This window comes from Myotis brandtii, unplaced genomic scaffold (assembly GCF_000412655.1).
Source record: "Myotis brandtii unplaced genomic scaffold, ASM41265v1 scaffold1058, whole genome shotgun sequence".
In the NCBI taxonomy this organism is placed as follows: Eukaryota; Metazoa; Chordata; class Mammalia; order Chiroptera; family Vespertilionidae; genus Myotis; species Myotis brandtii.
The window spans coordinates 224496-231446 of NW_005353572.1; positions in this window are offsets into that span (position 1 = coordinate 224496).

Genomic DNA, 6951 nt, shown 5'->3' on the forward strand with positions numbered 1-6951 from the left:
GTTTTGCATGTTGGGAAATCTGACAAGTATATGGTGTGGCAACTACTAAGTATTGGCAAATGCAAGCATGTTTTAACCTGTCTGGTGACTATTTCTTTCCCAGGTAGTTGTCTGCTGTAAAGCTTTTTCTCCCCCCTACCTGACCGCTTTCCTTTTCCCCTCCTGCTACCATCATGTAACTTGGAAGCACTTTTTGACTTATTGGTAATATCCCTAATTAAGATAAGCCATATTATTTCTCATGTAGCCTCTTTTAAACATGTTAGTTCTCTTAGTACCATGGTACCAAGAGCCACCATCAGTGGCTCCAATTTTCTTTTCTGTGGTCCTAACCTTTTACATCAGTGAGGTATTTTGATCTTACTGGGGGAAAGAGATGTTTATCTTAGTAGCCTTTAAACTTTGGACTGCATGATGCATTAGGTGCCATCCTGAGGCTCAGACAGGCTTAGAAGATGATGAAGACTTTGTGGAAGTTAATGTGGTAGCTGATTTGTGAGCTGTTGTACTGCTAACTTTGGTGCTGTGTATCGGGAACTAAGAGAACTAAAAATACCCATTTGAAAGTCTTTTTTTGAGATCTTTCTGTATCCTTTGTATACCTGGTTGGGTTATAATCAACACCCTACATAAATATATCTCCTCTCAGGGCAAGTATGTGGTTCTTATGTTTTGAGGATTTTCTTAAGGTTAGTTAAATTACCGCCTAGGTGATTTTTATCCTGAGAATTCAGTTTTCATTTTGTTGTTTTCCTACAGTTTGGAAGTACTGTCCAGTGACACCAAAGTATTTATTTAAAAAAATAGATTATTAATTTCAGAGAGGAAGGGAGAGAGAGATATATAGAAACATCAATGATGAGAGAGAATCATTGATCGGCTGCCTCTTGCATGCCCCCCACCGGGGATCGGGGATCGGGGACCGGGGATCGGGGATGGGGATCGAGCCCACAACCCAGGCATGTGCCCCTGACCGAAATAGAATCTGGGATCCTTCAGTTTGAAGTCTGACGCTCTATCCACTGAGCCAAACCAGCTAAGGCTAGACTAAGGTGTTTAGTTGACAAGTTCTTTTGGCTCTAGTGTGGTTGAGTCCTTGAGTTGTTCATTAGTTTTTTTGTTTCCTATTGCCTTTAATTATTAAATTGTATTATTAATAGAAAAACTTTTCCAAAAAGTACATTCTCTCAAACAGGACAGGATTTTTGAAATTGTTTCAGGGAAATAATATTTAAAATAGAAAGTGTTTTTTATAGAGAGACAAAGAAAAATCTTTGCCTTTTTTCCATCTTTTGACCAGTTTGAATATTTTTTAGTAGATTATGTCAAGGACAGTTACTCTTCAACTTGAACATACTTATTTGCTCTACTTTAGGGTCCACACTGCCTTTATCATGGGAACTATTTTGGGGGAACAGGAAGTGAGCTAAGCTAAAACGAGTAGAGACTGCTTAAGAAAGGTTTCTCAGAATGCAAATTGCTATGTTGGGTAAAGACAGAAACATCTTAATTTAATTTAAAATTTTGGCTAGGATTTCCTTCAATAAAAGAGTTTTATTTGGGTTAACAAGTATATCCTAAAGTTTGGGAGTATAAAAGGGATCTCATCAGTGAGCTACTTAGTAGTTTATTTCTTCCTCCTATGACACTAGTTTATGCTAATTTGCTCATTGTGCACACTTGATCTTGGAGGACAGGTATTTTTGAGCAGGAGCAGTTTGGGATAGGTAAAAGCTAAAATTTCTGGTACTGAACAATTTATGCCAATTTATAAATGAAGTCAATTATTAAAATACTTATTTATCATGAGCAATTTAAGGTTCAGAGAAATTCAATACTTAGTCTAAAGTTCCATATCTCATAAGATATAATGCCTGGAATTAAATCCAGATTTTCTGATTGTATATTCTAAGTTCTATTTAATGACTACTGAGTTAGGGTGCTTACTTCAGGATAGGGGATAAAAAAAGATGGTAACAGAGAAGGTAATAGAGAAGGGATGAGGATAATATACATACTTGCTTCTATTTATTGAGTACTTATTTTGTCATAGATGCTGCTGGTTGATTTGTATTATCTTTACTCCTTGTAAAACCTCTCTATGATAGGCAATATTCTCTTAAAGATCTGGAAATTAGGACTCAAAAAAGTTAAATGAATTTTCTTTGATCAGATAGTTAGTAATTGGCAGCCAGGATTTCTGCCCAACTCTGACAGGTTCCACAGGTTCCACAGCTGTTCTCTTACTATATCACACTGCCTCCAGCTGTAAATGAGTCTAGAACTCAGACTATGTTTAGAAATGTCATGGAATAGACTCTTGTTGGGCATGTCTGGGAACCTGACAACTATTTTACCATTGTTTCTTCTGAATTCCAAGTGGCAGATATAAGAACTGGTATGTGTGTAATTTGGGGATGGTTGCTTTGGCACTTGAAGTGTTGAATTATAGGAATCATAGGCTAATTTTTCCCTGAGCTCAGTGGATCCTTTTTCTTTCTGTGTATCCTTGCCTGTTTTTTCTATTCTGATTCAGCTTTACTTTGATTAGAAAATTTGTAAAACAATTAGTAGAAGTTAACAAAACAAAATGTTTTGGAACATTTTGCTTTCTACACAAACTAGATTCAGGTAAAGATAGTCAAAGTGAAGTCAAAGTGACTGAGGAGATTAGGACAGATTGGAAATGGTAGAACTTTTACATTTGCACTTTATTTAATTTTTTAATCCTCATCAGAGGATATTTTCCCATTGATTTTTAGAGAGAGTGGAAGAGAGAGGGAAAGACAGAATTATTGATGTGAAAGAAACACATTGGTTGCGGGCTGGAAAGGAACTGCAACCTAGGTACATGCCCTAACCCAGTGGTCGGCAAACTCATTAGTCAACAGAGCCAAATATCAACAATACAACGATTGAAATTTCTTTTGATAGCCAAATTTTTTAAACTTAAACTATATAGGTAGGTACATTGTTATTAACTTAATTAGGATACGCCTATGGCTTAGGGAGAGCCACACTCAAGGGGTCAAAGAGCCGCATGTGTCTCGCGAGCCGCAGTTTGCCGACCACTGCCCTAACCTAAAGACTCCCTTGGAATCCTGTATATTTCCTCTGTAACACTTATTACACCTGTTTGACATTTGATGCTGGTCTCTAAGAAAGCAGGTCTAGGCTTTTCTTGTTTTTCTGTATCTCCAGTGCCTGACTAGCACATAAAGCTCTCAAAAGTTTACATGAACTGTATAAGCAGTCTGGAAACTTGGTTCTGTTCCTCATTCTATATTTTCACCAGCCTTTAACTGTATTTTATCCTCTATAAAAGGATGAGTTTGAATTAGATTATGTCCAAAGTGACAGTTCTGATGATATTTAGTAGAGTTTGTTTCTCACTTCCAGCCCTGTAATTCCCATGTTTTCATTAGTTTATTTTTTAGTTCTTCAGTTTCCTCTGGGGGGAAAAAAAAAATCTCTGATTCTCTTCAACAAATGGTGTTGGGAAAATTTGACAGGCACATGCAAACAGATGAAACTAGACCGCCAACTTATACCATACACAAGAATAAACTCAAAATGGATAAAAGACTTGAGTGTAAGCTGTGAAACCATAAAAATCCGAGAAGACAACATAGGCAGCAAAATCTCAAGACATTGTGTGGAGCAGAATTTTCGCTGATACATCTAGGGCAAGAGAAACAGGAAAAAATAAACAATTGGTATTGCATTGAACTAAAAAGCTTCTGCACAGCAAAAGAAACCCTCATCTAAATGAAAATGGGACCTGGCAGGTGTTGCTCAGTGGTTAGAGTGCCAACCTGCGCATGAAGGGTCTGGGGTTCAATTCCCGTACAAGGGCACGTATCTTGATTTCGGGTCGCTCTCTACCCCCCACCCCCATTGAGGTGCCTGGGCGAAGCAACCAGTTGATGTTCTCTGTGGGAACCATACCAGTGTCCCCAGATAGTCAAGGCGAATGGGAGCATAGAGGCCTTGTTATCAATACACCAGAATGGCCAAGGCCACCCTGAGCCTGAGAATCATTATCAGACTCTGAGCCTGGGAACCCTTATTAGCCTTTGATGCTGGTCTCTGGGAATCCTAACTGAATTGCATAGAAGTGCCTTTCTGTAGCAAATGGCTGATGGCAAAGTGCCTCTTTTGTTAGAGTTTGCTTGAGCATGTATATAAGCTGTCACTGACCAGGGGAGAGAGCAGCTGGGCAGAGAGCTCCAAGCAGAGATGTAAGCACAGAGAATGTAGCTCCTTTGTGTGTGGGAGAGGCTAGAGAGCTCAGAAGGAGCTGAGAGCTGGTACTGCCATGATAGAAGGCTAAGAACTCAGAGAGAGCTCAGATATAGCTACTAGGTTAAGCAGCCAGTGTGCTGTGAGAGAGAAGCTCAGAGGTAGTTGCTATGTGAGGCTACAGAGACCAGCCAGTGTGCTGGGCAGGGGAGACAAGAGAAGCTGCCGAGCTGGAGAGCTCAGGTACCGCTATGATGTAAGGTGGTGAGTCTAGGGGACAGTGTTCGGCTGCTCAGATAATAGCTGTGGGTACAGAGATTAATGCTGCTTTTGTGGGGAAGATGTACATGTTAACCAGCTGGTGTCTGACTGCCTGCTTGTATGGACTTTGCTGTGGAGAATTGTTTTGTCTGACAGCTATATGGCCACTGGCTTCTGCAATAGAGACTCATTCTTATACACCCACAACCTCTCATGGCTTCTCTCTCTGCCCCACCGCCGAGAATTAACCTGTGTCTTTGATACTTGTTGGACTAAGTTCCCAACAGTTAGTACAGTGGTCAGGGTTCGAGAAGGACCTGCCCTAGCGTAGTCAGGAAGAATTGAGAAGAATACATGGACTCAGAGAAAAACTCAGAGCAGCAGTGCTGAGCAGTGTTCCTGCGGTCTCTGACAGTTTCTCTCATATCGATTGTTTCTCTTTCTTTTTGCCCCCCCCCCCCCGCCCCCGTCCGAAAAGAAATGGGAAAAACAGAAAAATATCCTCAGGTGAGGAATAACAACAACAACAAAAAATGAAAAGTGGACCCTAGGAGAACATATTTTCCAATGATATATCTGATATAGGGTTAACTTTCCAAAATATGTAAAGAACTCATACAACTAAAAGGAAGTCAATCCAATTAAAAATGGGCAAAGGACCTGAATAGATACTTCTCCAAAGAGGACATACAGATGACCAATAAACATATGAAAAAATGCTCAATGTCACTAATTGCCAGAGAGATGCAAATTAAAACTGTGATGAGGTATCACCTCACACTGGACAGAATGACTACCATCAGTAAGTCAACAAGTGCTGGTAAGGATGTGGAGAAAAGGTACACTAGTACACTACTGGTGGGAATGCAGATGGGTGCAGCCATTATGGAAAACAGTATGGAGTTTCCCCCCCCAAAATTTAAAATGCAACTTCCCTTTGACCCAGCAATCCCACTTTTAGGAATATATCCTAAGAACTCTGAAACACCAATCAGAAAGAATATATGCACCCCTATGTTCATAGCAGCACAAATTATAATAGCTAAGATCTGGAAACAGCCCAAGTGCCCATCAGTAGATGAGTGGATAAAAAAGCTGTGGTACATCTGTACCATGGAATTCTATGCAGCTATAATAGGTGTAACAGTTAATAATGCGAATTTTGTAATCAAAGAAAACACGACAATTTCAAGAGAAACATCAAAAGTGCTTTATTCAAAGTAATGTCCATTGCTAGCTACACATTTCCCCCATCTTTCAGGTAATTTGTGGATACTGTCCCAATAGAACTTTTCTTATTTTGAGGCAAACCATTCAGAGACCCAATTTTCCACTTTGTACGTTTTGAAGTGCTACTCAGAAAGTGCGTGTACCATCAATCGTAACAAGTGGTAATCTGAAGGAGCAAGGTCTTGTGAATACGGCCGGTGGGTTAATAATTCCCAGGCAAGATCTTTTTTTTTTTTTTAATTTATTGATTTCAGAGAGGAGAGGAGAGGTAGAGAGATAGAAACATCAATGAGAGAGAATCATTGATGGATAGAGAGTTAGAAACATCAATGAGAGAGAATCATTGATGGATAGAGAGTTAGAAACATCAATGAGAGAGAATCATTGATGGATAGAGAGTTAGAAACATCAATGAGAGAGAATCATTGATGGATAGAGAGTTAGAAACATCAATGAGAGAGAATCATTGATGGATAGAGAGTTAGAAACATCAATGAGAGAGAATCATTGATGGATAGAGAGTTAGAAACATCAATGAGAGAGAATCATTGATTAGCTGCCTCCTGCACGCCCCCTACTGGGGATCGAGCCCACAACCTGGGTATGTGCCCTTGACCGGAATCAAACCTGGGACCTTTGAATCCGCAGGTCGATGCTCTATCCACTGAGCCAAACCGGTTAAGGCCAGGCAAGATCTTTTAACATGTCTTTAACTGGTTTTGAAGTGTGTGATGGTGCGTTATCATGAAGCAAAATTACTTTGCCGTGTCTTCTGGAACATTCTGGTCGTTTCATAATCAAAGCGTGGTTCAAATTGATTATTTGTTTTCTGTAGCGATTAGTATTAACCGTTTCACCTGGTTTTAGAAACTCATAATACACCACACCTTCCTGATCCCACCAAATGCAGAGCATTGTCTTCCTTCCGAAGCGATTTGCCCTTTGCAGTCCATGTTGATGGTTGACCCAGATCAACCCATGATTTTGTGCATTTGGGATTCTCAAAATAAATCCACTTTTCATCTCCAGTCACCATTCGATGCAAAACAGACTTTCTTTCGTGCCATTGAAGCAACATTTTACTAATGACTTTGCGGTTTTCCATTTGTCTTTCGTTCAGTTGATGTGGCACCCATTTTCCTTCCTTTAAAATCTTTCCCATTGCTTGTAAATGATCGGAAATTGTTTGCTGAGCAACGTTTAATCTTTCTGCAAGTT